Raw genomic sequence first — 26,415 nt, forward strand, 5'->3', positions numbered from 1 at the left:
CAGCCACACTGGGTTTTCACCAGTCTTCTCCAGATTAGTAAATCTAGTCTTTGTTAGGATTATGAATGTGATTCCACATTTGTTTTCTCCCTTGTCAGGACCCTTCCGTTGTGATCCTGATGACCGTGGTTGGGCACCCTCTAGTTCAGCGGTTCTCAATCTTCCTAATGCTGTGAGCCTTTAATACAGTTCCTCATGTTGTGGTGACCCCCGTATGTGTGTGTATATGCATGTGGGCGGACCCGCCTAGAGACTTGATAGAGGAGTGGTGTCTAGGTTCCTAAGACCATCGGAAATATGGTCTTAGGTGACCCCTGTGAAAGGGTCGTTTGACCCCCAAAGGGGCCACGACCCTGAGGTTGAGAACCGCTGCTGCTCTAGTTCTTCTGGTCCTAGCGTCATGGGTGCTGTGGTTTGTGGGGTCCACTTATTCTTTGGATTGTTGGTTTTCTTCCGACTTTTGAGTTTCTTTATTCTTCTTTGCTCTGGATAGGGAGAGAGCAATGGTTGCATCATAATTGGCAGCACTGACAAAGACCATACACCATTGTTTTTGTGGACAATGTGATGCCAATTGACCTTGGTGTCCTCCACTTTGGTCAGAAGTCCCCAAAACTATGACTCATTCCCTCAAGATGTTGCATTATGTTTAAGAAGTTTCCATTATGTCTAAGAACTTTGTACCTTCTGTATGCTCTATAATATTCTTGGATACAATTATATTTACAGCACAGATACATATGTAGAAATATCCTCTGTCAAACCTTTATATACTTTTAAGTGGGCTCCCATTTACCTCTGCTGGGACCCTTTAAGGTATAAAAACTTATTTTCATAATTCAGTTATTGTAGAAAAGATTACAGAGATGAATAGAAATAAGTCACTTAATTCATAGTTCAAATTATTATTGTTAACATTTTATACTTTTTAGTTTATTCCTCTGTACATATTTGTATATTCTAAAACTGCATATATAAATGCATATATTGTGTGTATGTAAAACAAACGTTTTGACCATATTACATATACAATTTTGTATATGGTCCTGGCATGGCTACTTAATTTCACTGTATGGCTATACCATAATTTTTACATGTGAAATATTTATGTAAATATTTCATTAACTGTCCCCCAAATTTTAATGTTGAACATTTGAGTGTGATGAATGTCTTTTACATCAGTTTTAATTTTCCTATTATGATACATTTCAAAACATAGAGTTTGACATATTTATGGTTCTTCTTAACATGTTGCCAAAATGTTTTAAAAAAAAGTTGTACAAGTTTTTATTTCCTAATAGTTCCTTTGAAACTGTGTGTGTCTCTGTGTGTGTGTGTGTGTGTGTGTGTGAATATGCTTGTATATATTTTTCTTAAGTTTTAAGTATGGAAACACCTCATTAAAAGTTTAGTTTACCAAATGAATGTGACTATAGATATATTTTAATGTGAATATATTTTATGACCTATGTGTACACAGTACTGGAGATAGTTTTGATACACAAATTAAAGATTTTTAAATTACGAATGTGCCGAAGTGCTAGTAAGAAGTTACTGTGATCATGGTCATCATGGAGATTCACAAACTCCTTAATTTTAGTCTCTTCCTGATTCACCAAGAACATCAGAATCCATTGATCTGCCATTTGGTGGCAGCTACTGCATGCATGGATTCCTCTTGTATGTGTTCCACTCGCTTTTTTGGTACCACGTCTGACACACCCAGTGCGGCAAGGTTGAGGAATTTGTTAGGCTGTGCTGGCTCTTGTCATGTCAAAGAGTCAAGAGCTGCTCACAGTAAAGGCAGCACCTCACTTTCTCAAAAGCATATCTGGCAAGCAGAGAAAAGAATTTGTATGCCAACGAAACAGAGCTGGGTGGGATGATGGTGAATACGTGTACTAGGATAGAGTCAAAGCAGAGCTGGTCCAAGCTGGCCTGCAGGTGTAAATGCAGTCTAACTGGAGTGCTATCTTTTTCATTCAAATGACCTTATTAGAATTCACAATTTTAAAAATATGCAAATGAAAGTTTCTAAGACTGAATAAATGGTTTAAATTTTTCAAAGAAAAATTTTCATTTGTCTAAAGTAAATATCTTGATTGGTTAGTGCAACAGGTTCATCAGGTACAGAAGTGTGCAAGACCACCCTCATAGAAGTAGTCAGGCATTTGTTTTTCAGGTGTGTTTTAGCAACATCACAGATGTAGAGTGATGTTGCTTGGGATAGTTTATACTTGTTATAAGCTATAACAAGTTTTGGTATAATTATTAATAGTTTATACTTGTTTTGGTATAATTATTATTAATTATACAATAATTATAAAGTATATAATTATTAATTATACCCCCTCTCGCTCTCAGAAGTGTCCTGGTTTAGATGATATATTCTGTAGTCACCGTACATTTCTGACAATTCAGGCCCCTCCAAAATAGAGATTTGCTAAAAGCTTGGCACCAAGTTTAACTCATCAAGGAATATCAAATTAGCATTGAAGAAATTATAGCTGCTCAGGAGAAATAGGAACTCCTGGACATAGGTTAACATTTGTGCTCAGTTCCGTTCACTTCCCTTTAACAAGGTAACAGGACAACAATGACTTTCCCATCAGTAGACCATTTGTCAGTCTCCAAGGTAGTGCAAAAAGCTGAAATTTTATCTCCCTCAGTCTCTTAGTGCTAGAAGACTAGACACAGAAAAGTGAAGGTTTTTTTTTAAGTGAATTTAAGCTATGTTTATTTAGGTCAAGTTTTTTTTGGCCAAGATTTGAAAAATGAAAGGCTGTAAAGAACACTATTTCAGAACAGTGAGGAAAGAAGTACAATCATTATAACATAAACTTATGGGATGCTTAATAGATTTATTTATGTGCATTATGTGCTAGGTACTACGTTAGGGCCTGGAGATGGGCATTCAATAAGTCAAACATTGCCCCTGCCCTTGTGGAGCATACGGTCCAGTGAGAAGACAGACCGCTTAAAGATGCAATTACAATGACATGTGGCAGGTGTCTATAATTACCTTATCAAGTCAGAACCACAAAATGCCCAAGTTCTATTTACATCCTTTATTAAATTTAGTTGGGCATTAAGTACCCAGCACTTAATTACTAAAATGATAATATCTTGATATGATGTGGTAACTGGTCACTCCTGTACAACTTAGGTAGGGAACCTATACAGAGTAGATGTGTCCAAGTCTTACTTTTAATTTAATTATGCTATGTGTGTTTTTTTGTTCCTGTGAATTCTCCTCTTGGCCTGTATTCAATTTAAAGTCCAGTATTTATGGTAACAACTGTTTTATCAATGAGACATTTACAAAATACTTGGAAACTTTTATTCTTGATCATTCAGGATACATGAAGCATTCATTTGTTGATGACCTTTTTTTTAGGTGAGAAGTTTGAGTGTGCAGAGAGTTTCTTGCAGTTTAAAGCTATACTGAACACGGATTTGAATGAAAGAATTCCTGTAGCTGTAGCTGCTGTCCACATGTAGCTACTGAGAATTTGAAATCTATTTAGTGCCTCATGAGATTTGTTATAAGTGTAAAATACTAAGTTTTGAAGACTTCGTATAAAAATATCATTAACTTCTTATATGTTTAAATGATATTTTAGGTTTATTAGGTTAAATGTGTTATTAAAATTAATTCAAACTGTTATAACTTTGTGATTACAGGAACACTTAAAATTACATATTTGGTTTTTACTATATTTCTATTAGATAATACTGTTCTGAAATACCCCCTTGGGATCTCGGAATTCTTTAGATTACACTGCTTTGGACCATGGCTTCGCAGTTTACAGGCAATCTCATGGGCTCTCAGGCCTGAAAGTACAGTTGGATTTGACATTCAGTTGGTGTATTAGTCTAGGTACTTTGGAGAAACAAATCCACACCAACTCATGTATAAGAGAGTTTTATGTAAAGAAAAAGTGTATCACGAAAACATCCCAACCCAATGCTGCCCAAGCCCACAAGTCCAACATTAACCCATTAACCCAACACCAGTCCACAAAGTTCTCCTCCATCTCACAAAACACACACTATGGCACCGACTGCAGGAGGAAAGCTGAGTCCGTGAACGTGTAAGCATCTCAGCACTGGCAAGGGTCTCCACACGGCTGCTCCAGCACCCAGGGCTGCATCGGGATAGATCCATGTGGCTTCTCCTTGGGGATGTCTTGGAGGAAGTCAATCTTGCAAGCTGAAGCAGGGAACTGCTAAGGCAGCTGCACCCGATACAACCATCACAAAACAAGAGACCCGAGAACTAGAAAGGCAAGGCTTCACCACCCATTTATCCCTCCGCCTTTCAACCAGCACCACATGTGATTATCCGCCAGGCTGGCACAATTAACTAACTCAGTTGGATAGCTACTGAAAGCAGAAATGTGATTCACAAGATAACCTCTCTATCTTTAAAAAAAATTGCACCTTTTTTTAAATGCTAATGTCAATTTGTAAGAAATTCTGTATTTCATATTCAAAAGCTCCTTTACTAAACAACAGTGGGTGCGTCTCTTTTTTCAAACAAGGTTGTAAACTTGAGGACAAAGATCATTTTCTTCCTTGCAAGTTGCCGACAGCGTTGTGAATGTGATAAGCACTTGTTGAGCTGAAGAAGTGCCAAAGGATCACAAGTCGCAGCAATTTTCATTTTCTCAGGGGAGAGTGATAACACTCAGGGATTTTGAGATCCAGGAAAGGGTCATGGAGGAGATGGAATTTGAACTGTGATCCCTACCGGTAATCGGATTACCTCACGTTGTAACACTGGACACTTCCAGAAGGCGTAATTGACGCCACCTTGCCTTTGCCATCATGACGAAGATGGATAGAACTTTCTAAAAGTCCGTTTCCAGTAAAAGCAATGCACCTGGATTGACTGAAACCTGAGTGAGGAAAACCAAGACATACATGTCACCAGATTGTGTGATTTGTCACCATTTATGGAGAGAATTTGATCTTGAGAGAATAGTTTTATGGTTTCATATGGTCAATGTTGAATCATTGTCATGAAGTAAAAGAAAGTGATTCAGGAGAAGGGAGGGAGGGGAATAAAGAGTAAGAAGTCATGCAAGTATGTTATAGCTAAAGGGCATGAGTGAGCCTTTTATCAGCCAGGGTCCAATCAGAAGAAAGCAAAGTTTTAAGGAATTGTTTAGGTAAAAGGTGATTAATTATAAATGTAAAAGAGAACTCTGCAACTGAAAAAAGTGAATTTGGAAGGAATTTAGAAACTCGGGACCCCCCCCTACCCTCCCACCCCCCACCCCCGTCCAAGATCCACATCTCTGAGGAGAATGTACAACTGTCACAGGAACACACTGCTGCTGGTGAACTGGGCCGAGGGTACCTGCCTCTGACTGATTCTCCCGTGACACTTCCCATGCCTCTCCGTTCATCTCTGTAGGAAACAGAACGTGGGAGAAGAAAATGTGTCTCTTCCAGTTTTGTGCTCTAGGTTTTTCCACTAAGTCAACAGGCCAAGGAAGAACACAGTCCGACAGGATCAAGCAGAGCTGTAATACATTGAAAAGTAGCACACACCTTAACAGAGAAGAGGTTGTAGGTAAATCTCTAGGGATCTCTAGAAAGGACAAACGGAAGTCATTTTTGTCCTTGGGTTCTCCGGAAGATGTCCTTGGAGAAGCAGTAGGGTGGTTCAGTAGGGCAGGAGTAGAGGAAACATTCTAGGAAACATTCAGGGCGGTCAGAGATTTGTTTGGAATAGAAGGGATGCTGTGGGACACTCTGGGAAAAATTGGGCAGTAAGCATTGGGAGAAGTGAAGCTCTTGTCTCATAAGGGAGCATCAGTTGAACCATGGACATGGGAATGTGAAATGAAAGAAGAAGCAGATTTGAGTATGAAATTATTTGAATTTTTAATGGATTTCCCCCCCCCTCTTTTATAAAAACTGCCCTCTGGCCTCCAGAGGGACGATATCTATCAGTTATTTGAAATATTGTGCAAAACTACCAGGGAGAAGGTTAAGACTGACACTTAGAAATCATCTTCCCAGAAGAGATCATTAAGGCCAGAAAATACACTCAGAATTACCAAAGGGAAAAAGTACAGAAGAAGAAGAAAGGACACCAGACATGGATCCTTGTGCAATCCTTTCACTTCGAGAATGATCGGAGAAGGAGGTGCTGGGACACAGAAGAAACTCGAGTTTCAAAAGGACAGTGTGACGGAAGAGAGCAGGGTCAGCATGAGACACTGCTGAAAGGCTTCAGAAGGCATGGACAAAGTGGACGGAGTAAGCCCTTTATTTTTTGGTGAAATGCAGGTGGAGCTGAAGTCAATTGGGAAAATGGTAAGGAATGGGGAGGACGAAAGCTGGAGGGCGTGCTGCTGTTGCTGAGAGTACTGCAGGGAAGGGAAGAAGTGGAAGAGAAGGTAATGTCTCCAGAGGGGAGTGGGATGAAGAGCGAGATGTTTAAAAACTGCTTTTGTTTGACAAATAGGGACCTTGGGCGTTTTTTGTAGGTCAGGGCAAAGATCCAGTGGAAAGGAAGAGATTGGATAGGAGCGAGCGAGCAAGAGTGGTTTCAAATAATGACCTGAAATGAGGAAAATGGGAAGATGGCACCAGTAGACTTGTTTGATGCTCACTTGCCACAAATCTTAAATTTGTAAGAACCACAGAGAACAGTGGCTTAATAGGGCGAAGTTTGCCTGCGTTTTGGATGTGTTATCAGTGGGGAGCAGTCCCTGGTGAAGGATGTCATGCTTGGTAAAGGAAGGGTCAATGAAAGAAAGGAAGACCCTCAACAAGATGGATTAACAGTGGCCGGCACCGTGGGCTCCAGCATGGCATTGACTGTGAGGGTGTCTCAGGGCGGGGCACTGTTTCACTCTGTTGTACCTAGGGGTTGCTGGGAATTGGAGCAGACTCACCTAACAACTCCACCTGTACAAGCCAGCAATGTTTATTTTTCATATTACCTCCTGTTCCTTGCAGCTGTACACACAGTTATAATCAGAGGACAGATAGAGCCTCGTGTGATATATTTAAAAAATCATACGCTATAGCATATTTATCTTTTGCTGCACTTGAGTAGCTCGTTTATGAATGCTTGTTATGTGCAGGGTACTGTATTAAGTGCTTTACATGCATGATCGGATTTATTCCCCCATTGTAGTTGTGAGTGACTATTGCAGTAACTGTTATTCTCATTTTACAGATAAGTAAACTTGAGAATAGGTAATTTCCCAAGGCCATATAATTAGCAAATGGCAGAACAGGGATTTGAACTCAGGCTGCTGACTTTTAAATCTATTCTCTGCCCACTACCCTTTTGGCCTCCTTTTCAATTCTGTACCCTTATTGCCTCCTTTCGCCATCTGTGCCATCATTCACTTAGCCAGTTTTTTCTAGTTACACATCTAGTTAATAGATTTTAAAATCTGAACCTCAAATATTTTTAATTAAGCCGGTGCCAGCTCTATGCAGGAAATCCATTTTTGGTACTGTAGGCAGTGGTGTGCACACATAGTTCTGTCCTAATTTAATCTTGCTTTATGCATGTCAGAAAAAGATGAGGCGTTCTACTCTCGTAAACTCACAGGGGCAGTTCTACTCAGCCTTTTACAGTCTTCATGAGTCAGAATCGCCTCAGTAGCAGTGCGTGTGGTTTGGTTCTGTGCATGCTTCTCCTGTGAGGTTGAGTATATGAAGTGAAACTGGTTTCTGTGATCATATGTTTTGGCAGCTGTTTTTCATGATATTGAAGCCATATGTAGTCCTCTGGAAAAGATGGTTCCCCCCCCATTAAACAATGGATAGATGGTATGCGTAAAAGCAACAGTCACCTTAGTTCTGTGGTGCCTTCAAGAGTTCTGCTTTTGTACACTGTGAGCATGCAGTTAATTCTCTCCTATGATACCTGAAAGAGAACTTATTGAAATGAACGCTTACATGGTTTGCGTTGACTCAATTGAAGTACCAGCCATTGAATTGTCTCTTTAAATGGAGAAATGAAGTGGGTCATCTCAGATGTCTGGTTTGCCTTTTAACCGTCTATTTATGTGTGTATTGAAATAGAGTATGTGTTATATGAGAGATTACAATACAGGTTTCTCAGAGAAGTGACATGTGCAACTCTTGAAGGCTAGAGAGCTTTTAACATTTGGTTCCCCGGACCAGTGTGATACTCACTGTTCTTTGTCTTTGAGAGATCGAGAGGGTTAGTTTAACAGAGGAACCTACATTCTACACAAGGGTCACCTGCTGTAATTGGGTTGTGGGAGGTAATTAAAGACTTTATTTTAAAGCTCACCTCCTGGATTTCTAGATATTTATTGATAGAGGAGCAAAACAAATGTTTATCTAACAAATAGCTTCAAAGCCTCTTTGGTTTATTATAACGTTAGCTTTTGAAGGCAATGTTGCTGGTATCTTTCCTGGAAAAAAAATGTTGCATTAAATACAGCATTTATTTAGAGATAGTTTCATTGGAAATGTTCTTGATTCTGTGGATCCTGAATGTAGTTGGGATTGTATGTATTCTGTGCAACTTCTTACTTGGTCTTTTTGTCAGTGCTCGTTACTATCTTGTGTTTATATTTTGTGTTAAAAAGATGATTGCACCTAAAAATGGAAAGTCATTACAAGGATCATAAAGTATGGAGATAGTGATTACATTTCCAATGGGTTCATAAGTACCATAATTATTATTTTAAAATAAAGATTAATATTTGATCAGTTTTAACCAAAACATTACAAAGAGAAGATTTTTTCTTAATATTCACATCTCCCATTAGAATGGGACATTTGTTATTATTAATGAACCCATACCTAATATTTATTAGAATCCATACTTTATTTGCTGTGTTGGACTGGGTAGACTAGAGAAACAAATTCATGGACACACATTTGTGTGTAAGAAAAACGTTTTTCTATAAGAGCAGTTGAATATTGAGGAAAAACATCCCAGCCCAGTCCAGATCAAGTCCATAAGTCCAATATTAGTCCATGTCTGATACCATTCTTTAAAGCCCTCTTCAGACTCACGAAACATATGCAATGACGCCGAATGCAGGAAGATCACAGGCCAGTGGGTGCAAAGTCAGTGGTGGTAGAGGCATCTCGACGCTGGCAGGGGTCTCCACGTGGCTCCTCCAGTTCCCAGGGTTGCATCAGGGTAGGTCCATGTGGCTTCTCCTCAGGAATGTCTCGCAGGAATTGAGCAGAGAGATATTCTCTCCTGTCTTCCCAAGGAGGAAATCCAAGAGTTCCAGAATTCTCAGTAGAAGGCCATGCCCACACAGAGGCCTCTTTGGCTAATAGCTTGATTGACAGGCCAGACTCCACTCCTTGACTCGTAATCCTCTCAAATCCCAAATTGATACCAGATTATGTAACTACCACATTTGCTGTTTCTTTTTTTACCTCATGTCCTTTATATGTCCCAGCATCTCATCCATTCCTTGATTTGAAGATTGCTGGTCAAGTGTTTTCTAGAAAGACTTCCATCAGAGGGATCTGTCTGGTATTTTTCTCACACTTAGACTGGGCTTTAATGGTCTTTGGGAAGAAGACCCAATGTGTAACCCGCTGCACCACCAGGGCTCCAATGAAGAAGGCCTCAGAGCTTGATAAAGTATCATTTTTGCATCATATCAAGAGCAGATACTATTAACATGACTTACCATGGTCCATGCTGGCTTGGTTACACCTTGGGCTGCTCACTGCAAGGTCTGCAGTTTGAAATCACCAGCCGCTCCACTGGAAACAAGCAAGGCTTTCTACTCCCCTCAAGAGTTCCAGTCTCAGAAACCCCCCGGGGCAGTTGTACCCTGTCCTATAGGGTTGCTACTTGACATCAAGTTGATGGCAATGAGTTTGCTTGTTTTTTTAATCCCACAGCACAGCATGTACCCAACAGTCTCAAAATGATACTGCTAATATTAACAAAGCATTATTAAAATAATTTAATATTTATTTTTGAATATATTTTGGTTCTTAGAGTAAATCCTGGTGTGTACGGTTATTTGGTGAGTGGACTTTTTAATTCACTCAGACTAGTTTCTCCCTGTGTGGTTCTAATTGCAGTTGGGAAGTTAGGTTCATTTGTTTTACTTTTGCTTTTCGTTTTTTTAGGGATTTTTGAAAATTCATTAAACTTTTTAATTATATAAAATATTTACGTGGTTCCAGTCAAATCTATTATCAACTTATTTTCAGAGATATCTAGCTCCACCATATCCCCCCCATAGTTATTAAGTACTATATGTGTGTATGTATAAACATCCCCTCTCAAGTACATATATCCACTTTTCTTCAACTTTACTTTTGCCAATTTTTTATTCCAGTAATTTATTCTAGTGATCATTCTATGGCATAACGAGGTTTTCAGCTTTAGTATTTACAATTGCATAGTTCTCCATTTTGTGGCTGTACTGTAGTTTTAGTCAGCCTGTTCTTTATTGATAGATATCAGCGTTGCTTCCAGATTACTATTGTAAATAGTAAGGATCTCTCATGTCTTAGTGAGTTATGCATTGGTCTACTAACCTTAAGGTCCATGGTTCAAATTCACCTCATGTTCTGCAGAGAAAAATGAGATTTTCTGCTTCTGTAGATTTACAGCCTCAAACTCACAGGGATAGTTCTCTATCTTTAGGGTGCTATGCGTTGGAATCAACTCATTGGTAATGAGTTTATTGCTAAGTAGTACTGCAATTAATGGCCTTATATATGCCTACTTGCATATTGTTGCCGTAGTATGAAAGATGGACGTGTGAAAGATAAAAAGATAGATGGGATAGATTTCTAGACACAGGATTGTTTAGAGGAAAAATCACACATGTAAATTATACGAGATAGTACAAATTCTCCTCCATAGTGAATGCACCAGTTTGCATTTTCATCAACCTGTTTCCTTATAGCTTTGTCTGCAGAGTGTTGTTAAACATTTGGATTTTTGCCAGTCTGATAGGTGAGAAATTGCATCTCAGTGTAGTCTTAATTTGCATTTCTCTTATTATGAGTGAGGTTGAGCATCTTTTCAAATGACTAAGGGCCATTTGCATTTCATTATAGTTACGAAACCTGCATCTGTGTGGAAATGATATGCTGTTTATAGTAGTGTGGATAAGTCTTATTGTACTCCCACAGATGCATTGCAACTGCTTCTATTTATTATATAGAGGGCTTTGTTGTGGATATTTTAGAACCGGTGCCTACCTTTCTAATATTATTAACAAGTTTCTTGGATTTTGAAGGTTTCTTCCACCCCTTTCTCCCAAATTATTCATATGAGAAGTATGTTCTGAAGAGATTAAGAACTCAACTAATGAAGTACAAAGGGGCTACAAAAATATGTAGAAAAAAATCAATTTCTCCTATAAACTTTTTGAAACCCTTGAGGTACAGCTAATCATGACCCTTTTAGCCATAATCTTTGTAACTCTCAACAAATGATTTTGTGGAACCATATAAATAGGGTATTTGAAACTCTAATGTGGGGATTAATCAGTTTTGTCATCCTGCTAGATAGAAATGGAGCCATCTCAGAAGCAGGAGAATCTCACAATCGTGAAGAAAAAAGAGCAGGGAGGGGAGTACCTCTTTTGGACCCTGAGATTTCCAGGTTGAACCTCTTAAATCCAGGAGACAGAAGGCTGTGATAGTGGAGAAGTGCCAACGCAATAAAGTAGCAGAGAAGTAATGACAGGGTGTCAGCAGAGGCAGCAGCACCAGAGCAGAAGAATAGAGCAACAGCTTCCTGGTCCATAGAGCAAGAAAGCCTAGTGCAGGCTTGCTGCCAGAGTGGGGGGCCTCTTGTACTTAATCTGGAGAGCTAGGTTTGTTGATCTGTGGAGCCAGGAGCTGCCGTATATACTCATGCATAAGCCGAGTTTTTCACACATTTTTAATGCCGTTTTTGTGGTAAAATTAGGTGCCTCGACTGATATTCAGGTCGGCTCATACTCGAGTATATACAGTAAGTGCATTCAGGCTGAGGCCTATGGTGGAGTGATGTGCCTTTTGAGCACTATTGGTAGTGTTAAAGGAGGTTTGTAACACTTGCCCAAGTGGGGCAGATGCCAAGGGACCGTTGGGCAAAAGGATAGAGGACCAGAGAGAGGTATATCCTGTATACATGGCTGAGAAGAGTTGCTCCTGACTGGAAGAACTGTGTCCTAAACTTTTCTGATCCTGAGTAGTTAACCTGTTAACTTCTTTAATAAACTCCTTAATTGTGAGTATTGTCTTGAGTTCTCTATGGCCACTGCAATGAATTCTTGAGCCCAGCAGAGAAGCAGAGAGTGGGAGTGATGATTGTTGTCTAAATTGGTAAAGAAGGTTGGAGGGTAGAGGCATGTCTGACCTCTGCCTCTTAGGGATTGGTCAACTGCTGATGGTGAGTCTCTACTTTGCCCCTTGTGAAATCAGAGGTGGCCAGATGTCACCTGTACTCCATTTTTATACCCCTCATATGAAATTGTGACTTCATACAGCAGCATAGTAATATGAATAAGCGCCTACAGGATCCTGTTAACATGCTTTTGAACTCACTTTATTTTTATCAGTGAGTACATAGTTGCATAGAATTCCAGAACCTGGCCTGTAGACCTAGTGAGACTATGCCACAATTTTTCTGAAACATCTGTTTATTTTCCATTGAGCGCTTATGCATGCTCAGCACTCAATGCAGAAAATAGCCTTGATATTGTCAGATTCATTATTAAGAATTCTTAGTCTTGTGTTCTCCTCTGCATATATTTAAGTTGTTAGATTATCCGTTGAGATTTCATAAATATCACTTCTGTTAGTAAAGCTGCTGACAGCGTAAGCTCTCAATAAATTATTCATGTGCTGTTTATTTTCTGTGCTCAAGAGTTAATGCATCTTTACTCAGATTTTTTTCCTAACTGAATTTGGTAACAATTTGTAAATCTATGTTGGTATACTCTAATAAAATTGGTGTCACATATTTTCCTTATAAGAAAAGTACTCTATTAGAAATATGCAGGGGAAACCAAACAACAACATCCCAAATCAAACCAAAGCCACTGCCATTGAGTTGATATTGACTCACATAGTGACTCCCTGTAGTGTTTCCTAGACTATAAATCTTTATAGGAGTGGGCGACTTCATCGTTCTGACACACAGCAGCTGGTGGGTTTGAACCACCAACATTGTGGTTCCCAGCCCAATGCTTAACCTTACAGCACCTGCAAGGCTCCTATATTTGCAATATGGCAGCCCCAAAAAGTTTGTGGAAAATTCCATTATCTTCTCACTGTTTTTTTCACGAACTTTATAAAGTCCCCTCATATACTTAGTGCAATCACCTCTCTAGGACATAGTTGATTCCTGAACAGTAAAGGAAAAATGATTTTCAAAAATAGAGAATAATTATTATGTAAAAAATCTACATGTTTTTTAAGAATTGGGCCACTGAATGTTACCATACCATGCTTTTTTGTTCACTGTCATCTTTGTATTTTCTGTTAGCTTCCAGTCATTGAGAACTTTAGGCCTTGGTTTGCGATCTTTCTTTTTGTTCCAAGACTACCATCATTTTAGATCATTTCAGTATCTACTTCCCTAACTTTCATTATTTTTCTTTCCCGTTTTAAGCAATATTTATTTTACACGCTTAAGAAGAACGTTTACACAGAAGATTTGGCTCGCATATTCAACAACTCTGACACAGATTATTCAATGATGTTTGTTTCATTGTTCACAATGGCTCACATCTTTCAGTGGCCCACGTCCTAAAAAAACATGGATATCTTTAACATAATAATTATTCTCTATTTTTTCCATAATGTTTGTTTCATTTTTCACATGCTGTCCTGGTTGTACCGTTTTCAGTACTCTAGTTTCCCTGTCCTTTTACCTTCTTGCCTTTGTTTTAGAGTCATTTGTGACCATTTGCTCGCATACAGACAGATGCTATTTAAAAGGAGCTCATTTTCTACAGGTGATAGTCTTTACTTCGGAGCCATTTACATCCTAAAGAGTACTGGTGGGCGATAGTCTTGAGGAGTCCTTTAGCCTCAACCGGTCCAGTAAGACTGGACTCCATAGGAATTTGAGTTCCCTTCCACATTGTCTTCTCATTCTTTCAGGGGACATGAGTGTGGACCTGACCAGAATGACCAGGATTTGTAGAGGACATTCTCATTGCAGGGACGATGAGATCACGACTGGTGTCGGTTATTTGTCTTATGAAATACTTTCTTCTCTGACGCTTTGGTTTCTCTCCTTCTCTTTTGTTTCCAGAAGCACAGGGCCTAATTGTTGTATCTTAAATGACGACTTGTAAGATCTTAAGACCTCAGGCAATACTGGTTACCTTGGGATGTGGAACGTATTAATTATATTATATTATATTATATTATACCAATTAACCAAGTTGTCCCATGGGACTATGGGCTTGAGCTGTCAAACCCAGAAAGTCAGTCTTACAAGGTGTTTGGTTATAATTAAGAAGTCTATAACTATGTACTTTATGTGTGATATCTAAGAAATATCTGTAACTGTGTCACTTATGTGGCTTATATACACAAACGTGCACACATACCTATATGCACATATACATATGCAATATACCTATTGATAATCTGTATACATATAATACATATAATACATATAATCTGTATATCCATATTCATACCAATATACATATACCTATGCACATATCTATGCAGTCACATTTTGGGGGGTAGTTGTTTGTATTGCAGAATTACATATCTTGTACCAAAAATGTCATTTTCTCTTGTGCCCTTCTTAATGACATAATTTACGTTGGTCAAGCTGTATGCACTTGACCCTCATTTGGTGCTACTTTTTCCATTACCCAAAATAACAAATGTCTGCTATCTTAGGGGTGTTTCCCCTTCTCCTCCCCATTCCTGATAACTACTAATGACTAGTGGTCTCTGTGTGTATATATTCTTGTTTTCTTATCCAAGTGTGACCATACATTATCTGTCCATTTGTGATTTACTTATTTTGCTCAGCATAATGTCTTCCAGGTTCTTCTATCTTATGTTTCAAAGACTCATTGTTATTCTCTATGGATAAGAGCTTTCTATGGTATGTATGCATGGTATTTTATTTAGCCATCTGCTGGTTGTCACTGGGGTTGTTTACATCTTATTGCTGTTGTGAATAATGCTACAATGGACATAGGTGTGTTGGTCTTTTACACCATTATTTTTAGTTTTTTAACCTTATCTTCAGTGACTGCTCTTTCATGAGTTCAAGCATCAGCTTTGTAACTGCATTCTACCTGTGTCACCACTCAGCAATGCTGAAATTTGAAAATAACATCTGGCCCCCATCTTAGTCTCTGATTCTTTCAGGGGTTTCACAGTAGACTGACATTGTTTACTTATCTCAGTTCACTCCTGGTGATTTTCTTCCCTGTCTGTCTTAGATTTCCTTGCTTGATATCTTTGAACCCTCTTCTGATCACTCTCAACTTCTCTGCCTAGAAAAACTCAATTGTGAGTCTGTATTTTTCTTCCTTTTCTACTTTAAAAAATAAAAAGTCATATTCTAATATTTGAATATCTTTAAATACAGTTGTCTGCACCAACTGGGCTGTCAGTGCAGTCTAGTAATTGTTCTCCCTTTTCAGTAATCTCTTCCATTTTCATTACAGCTATTTCAGATGTTTCCTACTACTTGAAATCCTTACGCCTTTTCCAAAAACCCTGAATCTCACCTTGAAGCTGAAGATGAACTCACCTCATACTTGGCCGTGTACATAAGCCATGAACAACGACTTCCATAACTGTCATAAATGTGTCATAGGTTGAATTGGGCCAACGTGGCTGGGCCATGATTCTCAGTGTATGAGCAGTTATTTAATGTGATTTGGCAATTATATACTGATTAATCATCCCTTATGATGTGACCTGCTCTGATTAGCCGATCAGCTGTAAAGGGGTTGGGGCAGGCTGCAAAGACCTTACTAGATCACAGTCCTGCTCCCATATGAGTACAGCTTCCTGACTACCACCATGAAAGAAGAGCTGGGAGTTGGAGTATGTTCTTTGAACTGGGGCTTCCCAAGCTTGAGAATCATCACCCAGACCCGGGGGAAGATTGGTGCTAAGACACATGAAGCTCACCAGGGAGTGTAGGATCCAACATGTTGAAAGGAAGCAAGAACGAAATTTCCCCCAGAGCTGGTGCCTTGAATTTGGACTTTTAGCCTCTTAAACTGTGAGACTTTACATTTTGGTTTATTAAAGCCACCCATTGTGGAATTTCTGTTACACACAGCAGCACTAGATAACTAGATAAGACATATAGCTTCCACGTCTCTGTCTCAAAAATTCCTTAACCATTCCACACCTAGAGCTGACACTTGGTTCTTCTCCACTGTGTGTTATTCTAGGTGAATGGCACCACCGTCCAGCCATTGTCCAAGCCAGACACTTAGCAGTTGCTCTTCCCTCATCTACTCAGCACCACTTCCATATTTATTCATATCCCAAGGCTTATGGATTCTACACTAAATCCTTATGAATTCCATTGCTTTTCATCATTATTGCTGCTCTCCTGATCATGCCGTCGTCAAGTCAATGGAGATTATGGCAATGACTTACGTAGCAAAATGGGGTACAAGACAATTGTCAACTCTTAAGTCCTGTTTTTAACATACATGAATTTGGTAGAGCCCTTTAAATGCTGAACTATTTGAACTTGGACAGTGTATGTCGAAGGTTCAGAAAAGATGAATTTAAGATTGAGAAATTGACTGGGTGAAACAGGATGTTTGAAAGATAAAGTTATTAGAGAGTAAAATACATATAAATAAAGTTTAGCCTCGGGCTCTAGTCTCTGTACTTTGGATGAAGAGAGAATTTTCTCATAATCAATTACATTATACAGAATGCTAGTATGTGTAGGTATACAGAAAGGCTTGGTTATCCCCCTGCCTTGCATTTCTGCTAGTGTCAAACTTTGACACTTGCTGGGCTATAAGACAGGTAGATTGACTTTCATTTGTCAGTGCACAAACACTATATGTTATTATTTTACTCAGGGTCCAATATGAGGAGGCTTCAAAAGTGTGTGGGAAAAATAGAATTAAAAAGATAAAGGCATTTTCTCACAAACTTAATAAACCCACAGTACAATTTTAGAATTATAGTTGGTCACACAGCTAAAGTGTGCAGTGAGTGCTGTGATTTGTTGATATTTGGGGGTAGGAGATTGTAAATGAAATAAGTTCCCTGTGGATTCCTTTCCTTTTATAAGATGGAATTCTATCAAGAAGTGAGAAAGAGTCTATCATAAAGTGAGGAGTACGTGAGCGCAGTCTCATTAAGAAGTGAGAAATTTGAAGAGGCTTGGGATGTAAGAGACATATCAGACAGGATCATTAAGCCTGCTTCAAAACAATTTGTCCGGCGACTCTGGCCATAATGAACTAAAATTAAGCAAACATAAGTGGATGGGGAATCAGTCCCTGGTGAGATGCATAGGACAGTTGATACAAAGTCAGCCAGGTAACCCTTTCACTGTGACAAAGAAAACCTGCTTAAAGAACATAGTGATAGATTAAAAAATATTGGTCCTCTGCTCCCACCAAGGATGGCTCAGCAGCAAGAAAAAGAATTTGCTTATTTTTTTAAAAGACGATAAAAAGAATACACATGCAATCTATAAAAATAGTCATCCAGAAATAGATGGAGTCAAAAGAACACTTGCCATCAGCACCCAATGCCTCTTCCATTCCCAGGAGAAAACGCTGTGATGGTTTAGTGTATATTTTTGTAGACTTTTCCCTATGTACTTACAATTCAAAAAAAGTACATTCATATAGGTGAAGCAAAGTACACATATTTTGAAATGTGAATATTTTCAATTTAACAACATAGCTCTACAATCTGCTGTCAGGATTCATATATACCTCAGTCTTTCAAGTGGCCACATATTATTCCATAGTATGATTGTACTGTAATTTTAGTCATTCTTGAATTTACAGCAAGTTAGGTACTATATATACTTGTGTATAAGCTGAGTTTTTCAGCACATTCTTAATAGTTTTTGTGATAAAATTAGGTGCCTTGGCAGATATTCGGGTTCGCTTATACTCGAGTATATACAAAGTTTTTTCACTGGTAGAAAGAACCAAGCTTAATTGTAAATGTTCCTTAAAAGAGACCAGGCTTACTGGTTGGCTAGAGAGAGGTAGAACCTCTTCCACCGTGGCCCTTAGTCACTCTTCTGGTCTGAAACGGAACTCACGCCTGTAAGTAGAACAATTGGCCATTTAAGATAAAAGTGGCAGCATTTACCCAATGGCAGTCCATAGGGTTAGGAAAGAAGAGGAAGGAAACAGAATGAGTGATGGTATGTAGAGAGGGTTGCAATGGATGAGTTGAAACAAAATGTGTATGAATTGTTGAACATAAGACTGATGATCTATTCTTGTAAATCACCTAATTCACAACAAAAAGTACCGCCCCCCCCAAAAAGAAAAGAAAAAACAAGAATGTTGACGTAATATGACATTTAACCCAAACTGGAAAACCACACTCACTGTCACTGAGTCCATTCTGATTCAGTTTGCCCTTAAAAGGACCAAGTAGAACTGCACCTTTGGGTTTCTAAGGCTGTGAATCTTTACCGTAAAGCCACTGGTGGAGTTGAACCGCTGACCTTGTGGTTAGTAGCACAGTGTGTTACCTACTATACCGCCAGTGCTCCACATTTAACCAAGGCCATGGGCAGTGGGGGGGGTAAATATTCTTGAATATAATGTCTTTGTGCATGTGTTGACATTTTAAAATAAGTGAAAGGGTGATTGCTGTCAAAATTACCTTCCAAAAATGTTCTAATAGTTGATATTTCCTGCAGTCATATTTGAGAGGACCCCCTAACTCTTCTCCTTAGTGACATTTTAATGAATAATTACTTTGTGGTTCTCAAAAACAGAAAATCATCGTAATTTACGCTCACTTTCTGGTGGATGAGACTCATCTCATTGTGCTTTTTATTTGTGTTTCTCATTCTATGAAATTGCTGGCTTGTCTTTCAGGCGCCCTGGAGGCATAGTGTGTAACAGCATGTTACAAATTGGGCTGCTAACCCCAGAGTCAGTAGTTTGAAACTACCAGTCACTCTGTAGTAGAAAGATGAAGCTTTCTGTCCCTGTAAAGATTCACGGTATCAGAAACCCCACAGGGCAGTTCTGTAGGGTGGCTGTGAGTCACCTCAACGGAACAGCAGGGAGCACTGCACTGCGAGTGTTGCTTGTGTTTCAGTGGGGCTGTAAAAACCCTGCCTGTGTGCTGTGTCTTCTTGGTTGTACATGCTACGGCTATGAGCTTCCATCTGTCGCGTATATTTCAATTTTATTTTCTTCTAGGGAAAGTTGTTAGTTTGTCAGATACTTACTTGTCAATCTTTCCATTGCTGGCTTCTCTTTTTTAATCTTTCCTGTAAATGCCTTTTCTTCAACATTATTATCAAAATATTCTATCTTTTTATGTTATAAGGGGTTTTGTCCTAAAATGTGCATAATATGTAAGAAACTAGCCTTATTTCTGCTTAAATAAATAATACTGTATTTACATGAAATGTTCTGAAAATTGGAAAGGTAAAAAAAAATCACCCTGAGGTATTTAAAAAAAATAATTTTATTGGGGGTTCGTACAGCTCTTATCACAATCCATCCATCCATCCGCCATGTCAAGCACATTTGTACATTTATTGCCATCATCATTCTCAAAACATTTTCTTTCTACTTGAGCCCTTGGTATCAGCTCCTCATATTTCTCCCCTCCCTCATTCATGAACCCTTGATAATTTATAAATTATCATTATTTTTTCATGTCTTACACTGACCAGTGTCTCCCTTCACCCACTTTTCTGTTGTCCGTCTTCCTGGGAGGGGGTTATATGTAGATCATTGTGATCAGTTTCCCCTTTCTCCCCCAATCTTCCCCTTCCCCTCCTGGGTACTATCATTATTGGTCCTGAGGGGGTTATCTGTCCTGGATTCCCTGTGTTTCTAGCTCTTATCCGTACCTATGTACATGCTCTGGTGTAGCCGGATTTGTAAGGTAGAATTGGGGTCATGATAGTTGGTGGGGAGGAAGCATTAAAGAACTAGAGGAAAGTTGTGTGTTTCATAGGTGCTATACTGCACCCTGACTGGCTCATCTCTTCCCTGTGACCCCTCTGTGAGGGGATGTCCAGTTGTCTACAGATGGGCTTTGGGTATCCACTCCACATTCCCCCTCATTCACATTGATATGATTGATAACCTGATCCTATCGACACCTCATGATCACGCAGGCTGGTGTACTTCTTCCATATGGACTTTGTTGCTTCTCAGCTAGATGGCCACTTGTTTATCTTCAAGCCTTTAAGATCTCAGACACTGTATCTTTTGACAGCCAGGCACCATCAGCTTTCTTCAACACATTTTGCTTATGCACTCATTTGTCTTCAGTGATTGTGTCGGGAAGGTGAGCATCACAGAATGCCATAAATGTCCTTTGCCTCTTAGTTCTTTCTTCCATTTCCTTTTACTTTTCTCTTGTCCCACTATAATGTTCGGCCTTCACTAAGGTTTCAGTAATTCCTGGACCCTGAGATAATCTTGAAACATTGTGATAACTGTATCTTTTTGTATTGCTTTAAGTATTCACGAAAGTTTGAATACACCACATTTTCAAATTTGTGCATGTGATATTCATAAGTGCAGCTTATACATAAAAGCGGAGACTTATGAGTCGTATCATGAGACTTTTATATACACACTTAATTTTACTTAAATGGGATGTACATGGTTGAAGTCTCTCACAGGCACACACGCACATCCACATACCCCTTAACCCCTTCATAATCAGTGTCACAACTTTCAGGCTTTGCTTACTAAGTCTCAGCGCTTAGTCATGTACACAGGAAATTAAATTATCTTCATGTGTATACATTGTTTTTTGCAGAACCCACTCAGATCAGTGGAAACACGATAAGCTCAAGTTTTTACCAGATCATATTAGAGCCAAACCTAAGCCCAAACCGACTGCCATGGAGCTGGTTCTGACCATAGTTACCCTATATAGGACTTCTGAGACTTTGAAAATCTTTACAGTAGTAGACGGCCTCCTCTTCCTTAAATGACTGGTGGGTTTGAACTGCCAACTTTGCGGTTAGGAAACCTACCTAGTCAAGGGACCAAATCCATCCCACAACCTGCACCCACAGACCATTGGTCAGTCCAGGGCTGCTTTTGTGCAACAGAGGCTGTGTTAGTCTGGGTACTTTAGAGAAACAAATCCACAGCAACTCATGTATAAGAGAGAGTTTATATAAAGGTTAAGTGCTCATCAAGAAAACATCCCAACCCAGTGCTGCCCAATCCCACAAGTCCAACATTAACTCATTAACCCATATGCCCAACACCAATCCACAAAGTCCTCCTCCATCTCACAAAACAGAGGCAATGATGCCGACTGCAGGAGGAAAGCCGAGTCAGTGAATGTGTAAGCATCTCAGCGCTGGCAGGGGTCTCCACACGGCTGCTCCAGCACCCAGGGCTGCATCGGGGTAGGTCCATGCAGCTTTTCCTTGGGGATGTCTTGCAGGAAGTCAGCCTTGCAAGCTGAAGCAGGCAACTGCTAAGGCAGCTACACCCTGGTCCAACCATCAGAAAGCAAGAGACCCGAGAACTAGAAAGGCAAGGCTCACTGAGCCATGTATCCCTCCGCCCTTCAATTAATCCCACGTGGTTATCCGCCAGGTTGGCACAATAAACTAACTCAGAGGCAGAATTTAGAAGTTGCAACAGAAACCAGATGGCCAACGGAGCCTAAAATATTTACTATTGGACCCTTTACAGAAAATGTCTGCTGACTTCTGCCGTATTGTATGGATGCATCAGTTTCCTTCTATTGTGCTTATTTGGTTCCAGCTTTTCCCCCTGGTCCTTATAGAGCATTGTTGGCAATAATCATTGTAGTACACACAGGCTGATGCATAGTGCGTTCATTTCCATGGGATAGGCTCCCTGCAGTGGGATTGTGGGACTGAGTTCATATTCTTGTTGACCATTAGGATCTAGTCTTCTGAAACTTTTCCAGTTCATATATTTTGCCCATTTTTCTATTAAATGGTTTAGCTTTAAATTCATTTTCTGAGATATATGATACAAATATATTTTCCCCACTCCATTGTTTCTCTTTTGCTTTATTATAATATTTTGCAATTAAAACTTTTTCATGCAGTAAATTGAAGCATGTCTACCTTCTCTGTTCTGGTTTTGAAGGTCTCCTTTTCTATTCAAAAGGATAAACCTACCTCAGGTTTATCCCTGTCTTTTCCTGAAATTTGTTGTAAGCCTTTCATTGCTTATGTTTTTCACAGGTTTAGAATATATTGTTAGGTATGTGTGCTGATGTGTTAGGTGCCGTCAAGTCAGTTCTGATGCATAGTGACTCTGTACCCCACAGAATGTACCCGACTGCCTGGCCTTGTGCCATCCTCACATTGGTGTGGCCACTGGTCAGTCCACAGTGAGGATCTTTTTGCTGAACCACTACTTTACCAAGTATGGTGTTCTTCTCCAGGGCTTGGGCCTTCCTGATATGGTACCATTCTCACTTCCAAGGAGCATTCCATCTGTACCTCCTCCAAGACAGATTTGCTGGTTTTCCTGGCAGTCCACGGTATATGTATATGAGTGACATGATGATGTAGCGGACAGACCGCAGTAACAGATCACAAACCCTGGTTCTGTTACTATCTGAGTGACTTTGACAAGTGTTTGTGCTTTCCCTCTACTATGGAAGGGAAAATAATGCTTTTCTTATCAATTAGCAGTGAAGATTAGATGAGAGTGAAATATACAGAAAGTGTTTAGAACAGTCTGGTTTATAGAAATATATACCATACTAAAGTGCTGGACACAGATGACGTATGTACAGATTGTGATGAGTTGTATGAACCCCAATAAAATGATTATTTTTAAAAAAATTTAAAAAGAAAGAAATATATACCAGTGTTTACTATTGTTACTTGTTGTGAGTCCAGAAACCAAAATGCACTGCCACTGAGTTGATTCTGACTCACAGCGACCCTATAGGACAGAGTAGACCTGCCCCTTGGGGTTTCTGAGACTGTCACTCTTTATGGAAGTGGACAGCCTCATCTTTCTCCCACACAGCAGCTAGTGGTTTCGACTGCTGACGAACACATGTTGTGGGTAGAAATCTCCTTTTCTCCCATATGGATAACCAGTTGCCCCAGTAACATTTATTGAGTAATGTAGGTCATCTTAAAGCTGTCCCAGTGGCACAGTGGGTTAAGCACTGGGTTGCTAACTGGAAGGCCAGCGATTTGGACTCATCAGCTGGTCCGTGGGAGAAAGGTGAGGTGATGTGCTTCTGTAAAGGTTTAGTCTTGGGAACCCTGTGGAGCGGTTCTACTGTTGTCTTATAGGGACTCAATTTGATGGCAGTGGGTTGGATAGTTCATCTTTTTCTCACTTGATCTAAGATGCTGTGTTAATCGCATGTCAGGTTTTCAAGTGTTATGTAGCTGGGCTTCGGGTTCTCCATTCTATGTGGTTTTGTTTATCCTTGCCCCATAGCCAGAATGGCTTAATTATGATAGCCGGGTAAATACTGATAACTGATTTGAGTGGTGCTTCTTTATCTTGTTCTTCAAAAAAGGAAGAACTCGTTCTTGGCTTTCCTCTGTTCTTCCATAGCTGCCATTAGGATGGAGCCCATGGCCTCATCGATAAGCATACTCTAACCGGTGGACATTTCTGGATTTTATCTGGTTCTCTAATCTAGAGACTGATACCTGCCATCCCCCCAAGGAACCAGTAGCTAATAATGATGGGTCTAAGAATCACAAAAATTTTCTGCAACTGATTGGTGATGATTGTACATCTCCTCTTGATGTGATTTAACTATTGAACTGTATGATATGTGAGTTATATGCCATTCAATGTATTAACAATATTGACATCATCCACTGTACACCATCCAGTCGGCACTGGGACTACGGTGAAAGAATAAGCACTATAGAAAGATAGAGGGAAAGACAGTGACATCTGTTGGGTGCCCTGCAAACTTAAACTAGGACATAAATAGAATTTATAATATATTTTTAAATCATTTTATTGGGGGCTCATACAACTCTTACCACAATCCATACATCCATCCATTGTATGTCAAACACATTTGTACATTTGTTGCCCTCATCATTCTCAAAACATTTGCTTTCTACTTAAGCCCTTGGTATCAGCTCCTCATTTTTTTCCTCTCCCGCCTTGCTCCCCCCTCCTTTATGAACCCTTGATACTTTATAAATTATTATTATTTTGCCATGTCTTTATACTGTCCAACGTCTCCCTCCCTTCACCCACTTTTCTGTTGTCTGTCCCCCAGGGAGGAGGTTATATGTAGATCCTGATTTATAATATTATTAAATACTATTTATATCCTAAATACTTAAGTTTGAGCCTGAGTAATAAATGACTCTATTAGAGTTTGTTTTTTTTAGCATAGGGACTCTTTTAAAAAATCACAAGGTGAAGTTGAAGTCCAGTTTAGGAGTTGATTTAGATTTTCAGATGCAGGCAGTGGTAAACCTGTAAGGGGTTTAAAGTAAAGGGAGAAGACCTTTGTTACTGAGGGCAGAAAAAAATTACTGAGCTCAGGAGAGCACCGAGAACCAATAAAGCTTGGGAACCTTTGTTGTATATAATTTCTTACAAATATTTAAAGAGTGGGACTCTTAGAAGTATAGTCCTGGTGGCACAGTGATTGCGTGTTGGGCTGCTAACTGCAGGGTCAGCAGTCTGAAGTCACCAGCTGCTTCACAGGAGAAAGATGAGGCTTTCTACTCCTCTAAGAAGTGACAGTCTCAGAAACCCATGGGGCAGTTCTTCCCTGACCTAGAGAGTTGCTCTCGATTTGATGACCGTGACAAGCAAACTCGGCTCGAGACAGTGATGTTTAAACTGAGCTTGAAGGAAAGGGTGGGCGTCACCTGGAAAGGCTGACGGCAGGCATAGCTCAGATGAAGAGGGCAGAGCTGTGGAGGATCTGAAGGGCACCAGCATGCAGTGATTTAAGGGAAGGTTGGCGCATAGGCCAGAGCCCAATCACATAGTACATTGAAGTCCGATAAGGACATTATTTAGATTTTCATATAAAAAGCAGTGGCAAGACTCTGGGGGTTTTAAATGAAGAGATAGCTTAGGCTACTTCTCTCATACTGAGGGAATAAATTATAAAGTTGGTAAGTATGAATGCATAAGTGACACTACTCTCAGTAATAAATATTGGATTTATTTATTAGAATTATGAAGTGCCTTGATTTCAAAGAATTTGTAAAGTATTCTAATAATAGAAACTTTTCACGATTTTTGAGCAGATACTCTTATTCAAATTGGTTGTTAATGGATATGAACTTTGAAAAGAATTAAAATCAAAATAAGGCAGAATGTTAATCTGTAAAATATTTAGGTTGGTATCTTTTAAAAAATGTGTATATTTTTCACATAAGAATTTTGTTCTGATTCTAAAATTAAATTTGACTATTAATATACAGAGGAAAGCCCCCAGGGCACAATAAGTACTTAGCTGCTAACTGAAATGTTGGTGGCTCAAACCTACCAGCTGCTCTGGGAGTGGAAGATGTGGTATCTGCTTCCAGAAGGCGTACAGTCTCAGGAACCCCATTGGCCAGTTCTGCTCTGTCCTACAGGGACGCTGTGAGTTGGAATCGACTTGACATCAGTGGGTTAGGTATATTAAACTATTTTTTAAATAGTTTAAATTGTCAATATCATATTTGACTCCAATCCAGATAGGCAAATATATAGAGACAGGAACTAGTTTATTACTTATCCAGGGAGATGGCATGGGGAGTTGGGGGGAAGTGGAGAGCTAACAATAATAACTAGAGAGACTAGAGAAGGAAATGTTCTAAAATTATGTTGATGATTGCATAACTCTTCCTAATATGATTGAATTGTATGAGATGTGAATTATATGCCAATAAAAAATACATTTGATTCTCTTAAGTATCTCAGTTTACATTTAAGTGGTATCCCCAAAAGCTCAAATCAAAACCCACTGCCATCCTCCAATTCAGGAGGAACACTGGTTTAGATGTGCTGCTGACTCCAAGGTCAGCAGTTTGAACCCACTGCCCACTCTGCAGGAGAAAGATGAGGCTCTGCTCTTGTAAACTTTCACAGCATGGGAAACCCACAGGGGCAGTTCTGCTTTGTTCTGTAGGGTTGTTATGAGTTGACTGGTAAAGCAAATATTTAACAGTTAATTCAGGAATGGTATCAAAGTAATTTCTTAGTTTAGCTATCATTTTATACTGCCCTTTAGTTTATATTTTCGTTCCAATAAATTAATAAAATAATGAGTGGTACACTC

At 39.4% G+C, this 26,415-nt stretch overlaps 1 protein-coding gene across 1 annotated transcript in view; it reads left to right on the plus strand.

Annotated features, from left to right (window-relative positions):
- Positions 1-26,415, plus strand: part of NEO1 (neogenin 1) — a 208,351-nt gene that overhangs the window by 52,168 nt on the left and 129,768 nt on the right. The gene's annotated exons all lie outside the window — the stretch shown is intronic.

This window comes from Echinops telfairi, unplaced genomic scaffold (genome assembly GCF_000313985.2).
Source record: "Echinops telfairi isolate 266 unplaced genomic scaffold, ASM31398v2 ScPeMD7_7475;HRSCAF=8513, whole genome shotgun sequence".
Taxonomy (NCBI): domain Eukaryota; kingdom Metazoa; phylum Chordata; class Mammalia; order Afrosoricida; family Tenrecidae; genus Echinops; species Echinops telfairi.